This window comes from Saccopteryx bilineata, chromosome 9, assembly GCF_036850765.1.
Source record: "Saccopteryx bilineata isolate mSacBil1 chromosome 9, mSacBil1_pri_phased_curated, whole genome shotgun sequence".
Lineage (NCBI taxonomy): Eukaryota > Metazoa > Chordata > Mammalia > Chiroptera > Emballonuridae > Saccopteryx > Saccopteryx bilineata.
The window spans coordinates 22623349-22637541 of NC_089498.1; the positions used below are offsets into that span (position 1 = coordinate 22623349).

General features: G+C 42.8%; 1 protein-coding gene across 3 annotated transcripts in view; it reads left to right on the top strand.

The window, feature by feature from the left end:
* AP1G1 (adaptor related protein complex 1 subunit gamma 1) overlaps positions 1-14193 on the top strand; it is a 94662-nt gene that overhangs the window by 12509 nt on the left and 67960 nt on the right. The window lies entirely within an intron of this gene.

Sequence of the window (14193 nt, forward strand, 5' to 3'; positions counted from 1 at the left end):
AAGATTTACAACTTTTGTACTCGTCTGTACTTCATATGAACTGTTTGACCTTTAGCAGAGATGTGAAACCTACATTCTTTTATTTATTTATTTATTTATTCATTTTTTTTTTCTGAAGCTAGAAACGGGGAGAGACAGTCAGACAGAATCCCGCATGCGCCTGACTGGGATCCACCCGGCACGCCCGCCAGGGGGCGACGCTCTGCCCACCAGGGGGCGATGCTCTGCCCCTCCAGGGACCAGAGCCACTCTAGCGCCCGGGGCAGAGGCCAAGGAGCCATCCCCAGTACCTGGGCCATCTTTGCTCCAATGGAGCCTCAGCTGCGGGAGGGGAAGAGAGAGACAGAGAGGAAGGAGAGGGGGAGAGGGGGAGAAGCAGATGGGCGCTTCTCCTGTGTGCCCTGGCTGGGAATCGAACCTGGGACCTCTGCACGCCAGGCCGATGCTCTACCACTGAGCTAACCGGCCAGGGCCATACCTACATTCTTTTAGGCGGAGTTTGGCAGTGACACCCAAGGTCAAACAATTCCTAATTTTTGTGGTTAAGTGTGCTGAATCAAGTGACATTGTAGCATAGACAATAGCTGCAGTTGATAACTGAAAATGTGTCCAGGCTGTTTGTAAAACGAAATAATTGTTTTATTTGCAATATAACCCCTTCAAGCTCATTCTATTAATTAAATATTGTTTCGATAGATTGCGATACAGTTTGGATATGTATATGGTATGTAATTATATTTTTATTAAAATATATTTTTATTGGCCCTGGCCAGTTGGCTCAGTGGTAGGCGTCGGCCTGGCGTGCAGGAGTCCCGGGTTTGATTCCTGGCCAGGGCACACAGGAGAAGCGCCCATCTGCTTCTCCACCCCTCCCCCTTTCCTTTCTCTCTGTCTCTCTCTTCCCCTCCCACAGCCAAGGCTCCATTGGAGCAAAGTTTGCCCGGGCGCTGAGGATGGCTCTGTGGCCTCTGCCTCAGGCGCTAGAATGGCTCTGATTGCGGCAGAGCGATGCCCAGAGATTTGCAGAGCATCGCCCCCTGGTGGATGTGCCGGGTGGATTCCGGTTGGGCGCATGCGGGAGTCTGTCTGAGTGCCTCCCCGTTTCCAGGTTCAGAAAAATACACACACACAAAATATATATATATTTTTTTTATTAAAATAATATTGTATATTAAAATTTTTTTTACTCACATTTATTCATAAACAAATTACGTAATAAATTTTGTTTACTTAAACGAATTGTTTTTGTATTTAACTTTTTTTTTTTTTCCTGAAGTTGGAAACGGGGAGGCAGTCAGACAGACTCCTGCATGCGCCTGACCGGGATCCACCTGGCACGACCACCAGGGGGCGATGCTCTGCCCATCCGGGGCATCGGGGCATCGCTCTGCCGCAATCAGAGCCATTCTAGCGCCTGAGGCAGAGGCCACAGAGCCATCCTCAGTGCCCCGGCCAACTTTGCTCCAATGGAGCCTTGGCTGTGGGAGGGGAAGAGAGAGACAGAGAGGAAGGAGAGGGGGAGGGGTGGAGAAGTAGATGGGCGCTTCTCCTGTGTGCCGTGGCCGGGAATCGAACCCAGGACTCCTGCACGCCAGGCCAATGCTCCACCGGCCAGGGCTGTATTTAACATTTTTTTTTTTTTCATTTTTCTGAAGCTGGAAACAGGGAGAGACAGTCAGACAGACTCCCGCATGCGCCCGACCGGGATCCACCCGGCACGCCCACCAGGGGCAACGCACTGCCCACCAGGGGGCGATGCTCTGCCCATCCTGGGCGTCGCCATGTTGCGACCAGAGCCACTCTAGCGCCTAGGGCAGAGGCCACAGAGCCATCCCCAGCGCCCGGGCCATCTTTGCTCCAGTGGAGCCTTGGCTGCGGGAGGGGACGAGAGAAACAGAGAGGAAAGCACGGCGGAGGGGTGGAGAAGCAAATGGGCGCTTCTCCTGTGTGCCCTGGCCGGGAATCGAACCCGGGTCCTCCGCACGCTAGGCCGACGCTCTACCGCTGAGCCAACCGGCCCGGGCTTAACATTTTTTTTTTTTTTTTTTTACAGAGACAGAGAGTGAGTCAGAAAGCGGGATAGACAGGGACAGACAGACAGGAACGGAGAGAGATGAGAAGCATCAATCATTAGTTTTTCATTGCGCGTTGCAACACCTTAGTTATTCATTGATTGCTTTCTCATGTGTGCCTTGACTGCGGGCCTTCAGCAGACCGAGTAACCCCTTGCTGGAGCCAGCGACCTTGGGTTCAAGCTGGTGGGCTTTTTTCCTCAAACCAGATGAGACTGCGCTCAAGCTGGCGACCTCGGGGTCTCGAACCCGGGTCTTTTGCATCCCAGTCCGATGCTCTATCCACTGCGCCACCGCCTGGTCAGGCAACATTTTTTAATTTTAATATTTCAGCCCGTGAAAAAAGTTTTTTTTCTCATCTGACCTGGGGGCAAAAACTGTTGGCCATGCCTGTTCTAGGCCATAGTGAAACCTGATGACAGAACTATACCTATCTCACAATGGTGTTTGCCTCCTCAGTGACCAAAATTCTTATCTCCAGATTTAGTATCTTTTCAAACAGTGATACACTAATACTGATCTCCCCTTTTCACTCTGTAGAACATTTTCCTTCTAAGAACACAGTTCTTCATGTAGGGAAAATAGATGTGCACTAATGCTCTCTCCACCCCAGAAAGAAAAGAATAATTCTATTATAGAGGACAAAGAAGGGCATTTTATTTTGATATAGTGTACAAGCCATGTGAATATTAAACCTGTGGACAGTTAGGCATTGGTAAAAGTCATTGAAATACTAAATGTAAATGTTTAGATATAAAAGGAGAGATTAAAAGAAACACAATCAGCCTGACAGGGCCGTGGCGCAGTGGATAGAGCATTGGACTGGGATGCAGAGGACCCAGGTTCGAGACCCTGAGGTCGCCAGCTTGAGCGCGGGTTCATCTGGTTTGAGCCAAAGCTCACCAGCTTGGACCCAAGGTCGCTGACTCGAGCAAGGGGTTACTTGTTCTGCTGTAGCCCCAGTTCAGGCACATATGAGAAATTAATCAATGAACAACTAAGGTGCCACAATGAAAAACTAATGATTGATGCTTCTCATCTCTCTCTGTTCCTGTCTGTCTGTCCCTATCTGTCCCTCTCTTTGACTCTCTCTCTGTCACTGTAAAAAAAATAAAGAAACACAATCATTGTATTAGGCATAACATCCTTCTCAGTCTTTGATGGGTTGGGTAGTTAATAAGAGCAGATAACTATCTGAACTATAAAATTCTTAGAAATGTATTCATAGATAAAATTTTATTATTTTTTTAATGTAATTGTCATCTTTATTTTTTAAGAGTTTTATTGAGGTATGATATACCAAAACATTGCATGTATTTAATATATATAATTTGATGAGTTAGGCTTCAATTTTATATTCAGGATATGTATATATTTTTTCTTTGTTCCTCTTGAGAGTAGAGAAATAGACTCCTGCATGTGCCCCAACTGGTATTTGTCTGGGGCCAGTGTTCAATTAGCAGAGATATTTTTAGCACTGGAGGCTGACGCTGGTCCCAACTGATGCTTGAACCGATTGAGCCACTGGCTGTAGATGGGGAGTGGGAGGGAAAGAGAAGCAGCAGGTGGTTGATTGCTTTTCCTGTGTGCCCTGACCGGGAATTGAACCTGGGACGTCCATATGCTGGGCCGATGCTCAATCCACTGTGCCAGCTGCCAAGGCCTATATATATTCAGTTTTCTTTACCCTCTGCATTAAATGTACAATGTTGATCTTTAGACCATTTTTCTTTTCAGTTAAAAAATTTACTGTTTGATTTTAGAGAGGGAGGGAAAGAGAGAGAAAGAGAAACATCAATTTGCTATTTCACATAGGTGTACATTCATTGGTTTCTTTTTCTGTGTGGTCTGGCTGGTGATACCCGTGTCCTTGACTCATCGGGATGATGCTCCAACCAACTGAGCTACCTGGTCAGGTCAAAGATCTTGAACCATTTCTTCTCTTTTCTTTCTTTGTTTCTCTTTTTTGAGATAGAGAAAGGAAAATAGAGAAACAAGAGGGGAAAGGGAAGCATTCATTTGTTGTTCTACTCAGTTGTGCGTTCATTGGTTGCTTCTCATGTATGCCCTGACCAGGGATTGAACCCACAACCTTGATGTTTCTGGACGACACTCTTAACCGACTGAGTTAACTGGCCTGGGCCTTGAACCATTTCTTGATGAATCAGGTCTTGTTATAATAACAAATTATGCTATTTGTAATTTATTAATGGTCTTAGGAGTTTAAGGGGAGTTGAATGCTTTTTGCTAGCACACTCAGATTATGCTTAGTGTGTATGTTTAAGAAATACTTTAATTTTGGCCTGACCAGGCAGTGGCTCAGTGGATAGAGCATCATACTGGGATGCAGAGGACCCAGGTTCAAAACCCCAAGGTCTCTGGTTTGAGCGTGGGCTCACCACCTTGAGCATGGGGTCACTGCCTTGAACGTGGGATCATAAATATGACCTCATGGTCGCTGGCTTGAAGCCAAGGTCTTTGGCTTGAACAAGGAGTCACTCACTCTGCTGTAGCCCCCTGGTCAAGGCACATAGAGAAAACAATCAATGAACAACTAAGGTGCCGCAACGAATACTTGATACTTTGATGCTTCTCATCTCTCTCCCTTCTTGTCTGTTCATCCCTATCTATCCCTCTATCTCTGTTGCAAAAAAACAAAAGAGAAGAAAAATAGAAATACTTTAATTTTGGATTGTTTTAAGCAAGACAGACAGACATATAAGAAGGGAGAAAAATGAGAAGCATCAAGTATTCGTTGTGGCATCTTAGTTGTTCATTGATTGTTTTCTCCTATGTGCCTTGACCAGAGGAATACAGCCCAAACCAGTGACCATGGGCTCAAGCTAGTGACCTTGGGCTTCAAGCCAGTGACCTTTGGACTCAAGTCAGTGACCATGGGGTCATGTCCATGTGCCCATGCTTAAGCGGCGACCTTGTGCTCAAGCCAGCGACCTTAGGGTATTGAACTTGGGTCCTCAGCATCCCAGGACGACACTATTCACTGTGCCACTGCCTGGTCAGGCTGCATTTTTTTTTTTAAATTGCAAATTAAGGTAATTAATGGAAGTAAAAGGCAGAGATTTACCTTTTTGCTTAATTATTAAAATTAAAAAAAATTTTTTTAATTCATTTTAGAAGGACTGGCAGGGGGAGTGAGAGGGAAATGGGGGAGAAATGGGTCAACTCCCATATGTACTTTGACCAGGTAAACCCAATGTTTTGAACTGGCGACCTCAGCGTTCCAGTTCGATGCTTTATCCACTGCACCACCACAGGTCAGGTGATTTTAAAATTTTTTATAGGATAGAAATCTATAATGTAAAACACAAACTTTTTTATTTTTTAAGTTGTAAGAAAACAAACTGAAATCTAACCTCTTGACAATTTTTCAGTTTCACAATGTAGTATTGTTAACTGTAGGCACAATGTTGTGTAGCATATCTTCAGAATTTATTAATCTTGCTATAATGCTATTTGAATGCTTGTTTCTGCTAGATGTAGGTTTTTAATTTATTTATTGTTTTGCTGCTGTTTTTGTTTCTTCCCTTACTTTTAGGTGACATTTTTTTATTCATTTTTAGAGAGGGAGAAAGGGGGGGAGGTGGAAGTATCAACTCCCATATGTGCCTTGACCAGGCAAGCCCACGGTTTTGAACTGGTGACCTCAGCATTTCCAGGTCGCTTTATCCACTGCGCCACCACAGGCCAGGCCAACTTTTAGGTGACATTTTAAACTAACATCAGTGCCCTTCCCTAAAATATCCTCTATATTTTGGACCCTCTTTCTCATTTTATTTCTCAGTTTTCTAATTTGTACTATTCTGAAATAATAATACACAAGATTGTAATAATCACAAGATTGTGAAAATGTTTTGGAGTCTCAGCTATGTTCTATGTAGCTGAGTCATTACATTACATTCATACCTCTTTTTAAAGATAAAATTTGTTATTGTTATTTATGACAAGTGTTTAAGCTGTTCTATTTTAAGGAATCCTGTGGTTTTTGAGTATTTTTATAAGCAAGTAAAAACTAAAAATAAGGTAATCTGCAACGTAATAAAAGGAAGTAGGTTATGTTTTCTAGATTATGTGGTCTACGGTATTCACTACATAGGTTAGATGTTTGAATTTAATTAAAAATGTTTTTTATTGATTTTAGAGGGAGGGAAGGAGAGAGAAAGGGAGTGTGTAAGAAAGAAACATCAGTTTGTTGTTTCACTTATTAATGCGTTCATTGGTTGATTCCTGTATGTGCCTGGACAGGAGATCAAAACTGCAACCTTGGTGTGTTGGAATGATGCATCAATTGAGCTACCCAGCCTGGGCCTGAATTTAATTTTTAATATGAAATGTATTAGACATAAAATGTATGAAGAATAATCTTAAACATTCTCTTACAACCTACTCTAAGAAATAAAATATCACCAATATAGCTGAAGCCTCTTCAGTATTACTTTGTCCCTAATCATATTGCCCTTCCCCCCAGAAGTGTCACTGTGTTAGATTTGATTTCTATCTTTCATATGCATGTTCTTATTGTCTTGCTGCGTTTTTGTATTTTTAAAGAATAGGTCCTTTTACATGTTTTAAACCTTTATAAATGTTACTGTGTATCTTCCGGCAACTTGTTTTTGTACAAAATTAATTTATAGTTTATATATTTATATATATGTATTTATAGTTTATATAGTCAACATAATAGCCTCATTTATTTAGTGCTCACTATATACCAAGCACTGTGCTAAGAATTTCACAGGTATTTTCAGATGAGGAACTGGACGCTCTGAGAGGTTTAGCCATTTACTCAAGGACACAGCTAATAAGTGGTAGAGCTGGGATTCAAACCCAGGTCATTTTACTCCAGGGACATCATATTAAACAGTGATAAGGGTCATTCGATAAGAACGAGGGTCCACAATCCTCTATCTCAGTTCTGAAATTTAGAAAACACTGAAAACTGAGAGTTCTTCATAATTCTTTTGGTGTTAAATTCTGACTTGCCCAGACATGAGACTGTTAATATTTATTTCTGTCTTTTAATATAAATATTTGTATATATTGTTGCAGAAAAATTGTTTGATAATGGAACTGCTGCCTTAGACCCGGTGGGTCACATAGTATATGCACTCTGTTACCTTTCTAAAATTCAGAAAATTCTGAGTTCTGTTTAAAGTTTTGGATGAAAAATTGTAGACTGGTGCTGTGCTACAGATCTCTTTTATATGGGACTTTGGAGTTGTTGGGCAGATCCACAAAGCACTTAATTTTTTAAATTTTATTTATTTTTATTTTTCTGAAGTGAGAAGCAGGGAGGCAGAGAGACAGACCTCCTGCATGAGGTGGAGGCCATGGAGCCATCCTCAGTCCCGGGCCAACTTTGCTCCAATGGAGCCTTGGCTGCAGGAGGGTAAGAGAGAGACAGAGAGGAAGGAGAGGGAGAAGGGTGAAGAAGCAGATGGGCGCTTCTCTTGTGTGCCCTGGCTAGTAATTGAACCTGGGACTTCCACATGCCAGTCTGCCAGGGCTGCTCTTAATTTTACAAAAGAAAAAAATTCTAACTATATTGAATTAGTTTGGCCAAAATTTGGTTTGCCATAAGTATAATTTTTATGTTCTGTTTTTATCAGCAGTTTATGGCTGGAGTTGTAAATATTTGTTTTTCTCATTACAGTTTTGAGTTGTTTGTTTTTAAAATTAAGTGAGAGGCAGGGAGGCAAAGACGGACTCCTGCGTGAACCACGACCAGAATCCACCTGGCAAATACCCTACTGGGCGATGCTCTGCCCATCTGAAGGTGCTGCTCAACTGAGCTGTTTTAGCGCCTAAGGAGAGGCCATGGAGTCATCCTCAGTGCCCTGGGTCAGCTTGCTCAAATGGTTTGAGCCATAGCTGCAGGAGGAGAAGTTGGGGTGAGAAGAGGGGGTGAAGAAGCTGATGGGCGCTTCTCCTGTGTGCCCTGACTGGGAATCAAACCTGGGATTTCCTCAGGGTGGGCTGGTGCTCTACCACTGAGCAAACCAGCCAGGGCACAGTTTTGAATTCTTTTTTTTTTTTAAATTAATTAATTTATTTTTTTTACAGAGACAGAGAGAGAGTCAGAGTGAGGGATAGACAGGGACAGACAGACAAGAAGAACGGAGAGAGATGAGAAGCATCAATCATTAGTTTTTCGTTGCGCATTGCGACACCTTAGTTATTCATTGATTGCTTTCTCAATCATTAGTTTTTCGTTGCTCATTGCGACACCTTAGTTATTCATTGATTGCTTTCTCATATGTGCCTTGACCGTGGGCCTTCAGCAGACCGAATAACCCCTTGCTTGAGCCAGCAACCTTGGGTCCAAGCTGGTGAATTTTTGCTCAAACCAGATGAGCCCACGCTCAAGCTGGCGACCTTGGGGTCTCGAACCTGGGTCTTCCACATCCCAGTCTGACGCTCTATCCACTGCGCCACCACCTGGTCAGGCTTGAATTCTTAAGGACAGAGACTGTTCTTGCCAGTCTCAGCATCTACTGCAATGCCAGGCATAGAGAAGACACAGCAAATTGTTGAATGATTGATTAGGACTTTTTGTTATAACTTGTTTCCCTATTACTTAAGTCATGGGATAGTGTGGCTAAGAATTGGGATAGGAGGGAAAAGGAGAGGCTCATAAAGCTAACTTCTGATTCCATATTTTTTTACATTCTCCTTCCCCATTTGAAATTGATTTAATGATGCTTATATTAATGTCATTTGTAATATTCTGTTTTGTTTTTTTTTACAGAGACAGAGAGAGGGATAGATAGGGACAGACAGGAACAGAGAGAGATGAGAAGCATCAATCATCAGTTTTGGGTTTTTTTTTGTTTTTTTTTTTACAGAGGCAGAGAGAGTCAGAGACAGGGACAGACACACAGGAACGGAGAGATGAGAAGCATCAATCATTAGTTTTTTGTTGCGCATTGCGACACTTTAGTTGTTTGATCGCTTTCTCATATGTGCCTTGACTGCGGGCCTTCAGCAGACTGAGTAACCCCTTGCTCGAGCCAGCGACCTTGGGTCCAAGCTGGTGAGCTTTACTCAAACCTCAAACCAGATGAGTCCGCGTTCAAGCTGGCGACCTTGGGGTCTCGAACCTGGGTCCTCCACATCCCAATCTGACGCTCGATTCACTGAGCCACCGCCTGGTCAGGCTGTGATATTCTATTTTATAACTGAAGTCTAAGGAGCCTTGAACCTTTAAACTATTTTTTTCATTTTTTTGATTAAATATTTTATTCCTGTTCCTTGCTGAATTCAAGATTCTCAAACTTAATGGCTGTATTTCACTTTAGTGCATGATATGTATGCTCCTTATGTAGTTCAGTTTATTTTTTCCTTGTAAAGACCTGCTTGACAGTATTCATCTATGAGGGGGACTACATTTGACTTATAAAAAATGATACTTTTAAAATAAAAAAACTGAAAATAGGATGATTTGAAAGATGTTTATCAAATCCTATATTTTTTCTCATTGAGTTTTAGCGGTAATTCTATGCCATATTATTATTATTTTTTATGCCATTATTTTTTAGTTGATGGAACAGAGGCTTGGAGAACTCTGCTTGCCCTGGGTTGCTTGGAGGACAATGATAGTTGATTATTAAGATCTTTCTTTTTTTTTTGTTTTGACTCTAATATTTCTTTTAACTATGCTCTTTAATGAGATGTCTGTATTTTTACGATTTATAGAAACAGGACTATAATATTTAATGTTATATTAACAGTATATATTTGAAAGATTTAAGAACTTTGATCTATCATTCAAAAGTCTTCATTCAAAATACAAAACTATAATCTCCAAGGTTTATTCATGTAAGAAGACTAGGGGGCGGGCAGGGGGAAAGACTGGCTTATTAGGCTCAGTTCTGTAAACTAGTAGTTTTTTTCTTCTGCTTGTAATTGCTTCACTTTAATTGCTCCTTCTTCCAGTGCATAGTTCCTGCAGTGTGCCTCCCTCCTTTCATGGCTTTGGCCAAAATAAAGATACAGATTTCTTATTCTCTTCTGCAGGATTTGAAATGACTGGAATTTTTAGAATAGACTTTCTTACATATCTTTTAGTATCCCCAACCTTAACTACTGGGAACCAGTGTTAATCTTTTCCCCCTCACTATAGTTTTGTCCCTTTGAAAATATATAATTGAAATCATTCAGTATGTAACCTCTTGAAACAGTTTTCTTTCACTGGGCATAATGTCTTAGACCTGTGTGCTGTTAAGGCATATAGCAATATTCTGTTCCTTTTTATTGCTACATAATGTTCCATTTTATGAATTTACCACATTTTGTTTCCAGTTTTTTTGACAATTATGAACATGGTGCTCTAAACGTTCATAGATAGTATTTTTGTGAAGAAATGTTTTCTAGAATAAATTCCTAGATGTGAGATTGCTGGGTTATATAGTAAGCATATTGCCAGACTGTTCCAGAGTGGCAGTACCATTTTTCATCCCTACCAGCAACATGTGATACTTGTAGTCACTCTGCATCCTCCCCAGCACTTGGTATTTTAGCCATACTAATATGTGTGTAGCCTGACCAAGCGGTGGTTGAGTGGATAGAGCGTCGTACTGGGATGCAGAGGACCCAGCTTTGAAACCTGGAGGTTGCTGGCTTGAGCACGGGCAACCAGCTTGAGTGCGGACTCACCAGCTTGAGTGCAAGGTGGCTGGCCTGAGCATGGGATCATAGACATGACCTCATGGTCGCTGGCTTGAGCCCAAGGTCACTGGCTTATGCAGGGGTCACTTGCTCTGCTGTTGTAGCCCCCCCACCCCTGGTCAAGGCTTAACATGAGGAAGCAATCAATGAACAACTAAGGCAATGGTTCTCAAAGTGTGCGCTGGGGCACACTGGTGCACCCTAGAAGATTTCCAGGTGCGCCCTATGGTATTCCAGAGAGATAGGTGTCTGTTGGGGACCAAAAAACCAACAGGGTTTTTGGAGTTTAGATTTTTGGGACAGAAGTGTGGGGAATAGGCTGTAAGCCAGCGGTTCTCAACCTGTGGGTCGCGACCCCGGCGGGGGTCGAACAACCAAAACAAAGGGGTCGCCTAAAGCCATCGGATAATTAAACATAAGGAATTGTCTCTTGAAGCCTTTTGGATTTTTTTTTTTTTTTTGGTATTTTTCTGAAGCTGGAAACGGGGAGGCAGTCAGACTCCCACATGAGCCTGACCGGGATCCACCCGGCACACCTACCAGGGGGCGATCCTCTGCCCATCTGGGGCGTCGCTCTGTCGTGACCAGAGCCACTCTAGCTCCTGGCGCAGAGGCCAAGGAGCCATCCCCAGCGCCCGGGCCATCTTTTGCTCCAATGGAGCCTCGGCTGCGGGAGGGGGAGAGAGAGACAGAGAGGAAGGAGAGGGGGAGGGGTGGAGAAGCAGATGGGCGCCTCTCCTGTGTGCCCTGGCCGAGAATCGAACCCGGGACTTCCGCACGCCAGGCTGATGCTCTACCACTGAGCCACCCGGCCAGGGCCCCTTTTGGATTTCTATAAAAGAAAAATATGTGGCAATATCTGAAAAAGCTTTGAACATTTTACTACAATTTTCAACATCCTATTTATGTGAATTAGGATTTTTTACCCTCAACACAATTAAGAGTAAAAAGAGAGAAATTCTTCAGTGTATTGACGAGGAAATGAGAGTTTTCCTTTCAAACATATGCCCAAACATTGAAGAGATCGCTAGGACACATCAGGCTCATGTTTCTCATAAACACAAGAATGAAAAAACTTAACACATTTATGCCGGACCTGCTGAATTTACTAAATCTTATTAAGAATGTATCTATATCATATATATAGAAAGATAATTTTTTTTATTTTTTAACCTCTCTTTTTTATGAATTCTAAAAAGCATAACTCAAAAAATGTAACAAAAATGTTTTTTAATATCAGAATAAATTTAATTTTGTCATATTTATTTTGCTTTACTATAAAAGCACACTCGGACTTTATATATTTTTCTTTAATATTTGACTTAATTGTTACAACATATTTCTCAGAAATTTGTATATAGTGCGCCATCAATTATTTGTAGGATTTTAAATGCGCCCCGACTTAAAGAAGTTTGAGAACTACTGAACTAAGGAGCTGCAGTGGAGAATTGATGGTTCTCATCTCTCTCCCTTCCTGTCTGTCCGACTGTCCCTATCTTTCCCTCTCTCTGTTTCTGTCACAAAAAGAAAATAGGCCTGACCAGGCAGTTGCACATTGGATAGAGCGTTGGACTGGGATGTGGAGGACCCAGGTTCGAGACCCTGACGTTGCCAGCTTGAGCACGGGCTCATCTGGTTTGAGCAAGGCTCACCAGCTTGGACCCAAGGTCGCTGGCTCGAGCAAGGAGTCACTCACTCTGCTGTAGCACCCCCCCCCCCCCCCGTCATGATTTCTCATTTCACATATGAGAAATCAATCAATGAACAACCAAGGAGCCACAACGAAGAATTGATGGTTCTCATCTCTCTCCCTTCCTGTCTGTCCCTATCTGTTTCTCTCTCTCTCGCTCTCTGTCTCTGCCACAAAAAAAAAGAAAATGGGTGTGTAGAGGTATCTTACTGTGGTTTAATCTGCATTTCTCTAGTACATAATGTTGAGCATCTTTTTTTTTTTTTTTTTGTATTTTTCTGAAGCTGGAAACGGGGAGAGACAGTCAGACAGACTCCCGCATGCGCCCGACCAGGATCCACCCAGCACACCCACCAGGGGCGAAGCTCTGCGGAGACAAGAGCCACTCTAGCGCCTGGGGCAGAGGCCAAGGAGCCATCCCCAGCGCTCGGGCCATCTTTTGCTCCAATGGAGCCTCGGCTGCGGGAGGGGAAGAGAGAGACAGAGAGGAAGGAGAGGGGGAGGGGTGGAGAAGCAGATTCTCCTGTGTGCCCTGGCCGGGAATCGAACCCGGCCGCCAGGCCGACGCTCTACTGCTGAGCCAACCGGCCAGGGCCAATGTTGAGCATCTTTTTAAATGTGCTTATTTATCATTTTCATATCTCTTCGGTGAAGTGTCTGTTTTACTCCTTTGCCCATTTTAAAACACTGCAGTTCGAGAGCTTCTTTTATGTTCTGGATACAAGTCCTTTGTCAGATACATATATCAGCAAGAGAGAGACAGACAAGAAGGGAGAGAGATTACAAGCATCAGTTTGTAGTTGTTGCACTTTAGTTGTTCATTGATTGCTTCTCATATGTGTCTTGACGGGTAAAGTGGGGGTTATTCCTGCTGAGCCAATGACCTTGGACTTCAAGCCAGTGACCCCATGCTTGGCGCTGGATGAGCCCGTGCTCATGCTGGCAACCTTGGGGTTTAAACCTGGTACCTCAGTGTACCAGATCAGGGCTCTATTCACTGCGCCATTACAGGTCAGACAGATTTTCTTTTTCTTCTTTTCTTTTTAGATAGAGAGAGGAAGGGAGAGATAAAAAGCATCAACCTGTAGTTGTGTCTTTTTAGTTTATTGATTGCTTCTCATATGTGCCTTGAATCATACAAGGTGCTCAAATCGAACCAGTGACCCCTTGCTCAAACTAGCAGTCGCGGGCTTGAGCCAGTGACCTTTTGGTTCCAATGATCATTTTGGCTATTACAGGTTCTTTTTTTACTTTTAAAAATACTCAGGAAAATATGATATTAATAATCCTCTGAGTTTGGTTTACTATTTTTCTCCTCAATCACATTTTCAAAGCAATTCCAGTGTTCTGAATAACATTTTTTGGAAAGGTGATTTAACCTGACGATTGGTCTTTTTTCCTATTCCCTCACTTTGTTGAGTTGAGCTTTGTGGTAATATTCAGTATTCATCTGATACTTTGTTGAACTGTGCTGAGTTTAACGACAGCTGAGTAGAAATACCTGTTTTCTCTAAGGCTAAGCCATAAACCTTTCTTTATTACTTTATTTTTTTAAATTTATTTTCTTTAAGTGAGAGCAGGGAAGATAGACTCCTGCAGGTTCCCTGACTGGGATCCACTGTCTGTGGTTGATGCTTAAATCAACTGTGCTATCCTTAGCACCTGAGGCTAATGCTTGGATCAACTGAGCTATCCTCAGTGCCCGGGGCCAACGCTTGAACCAGTGGGGCCACTGGTTGAGAGAGT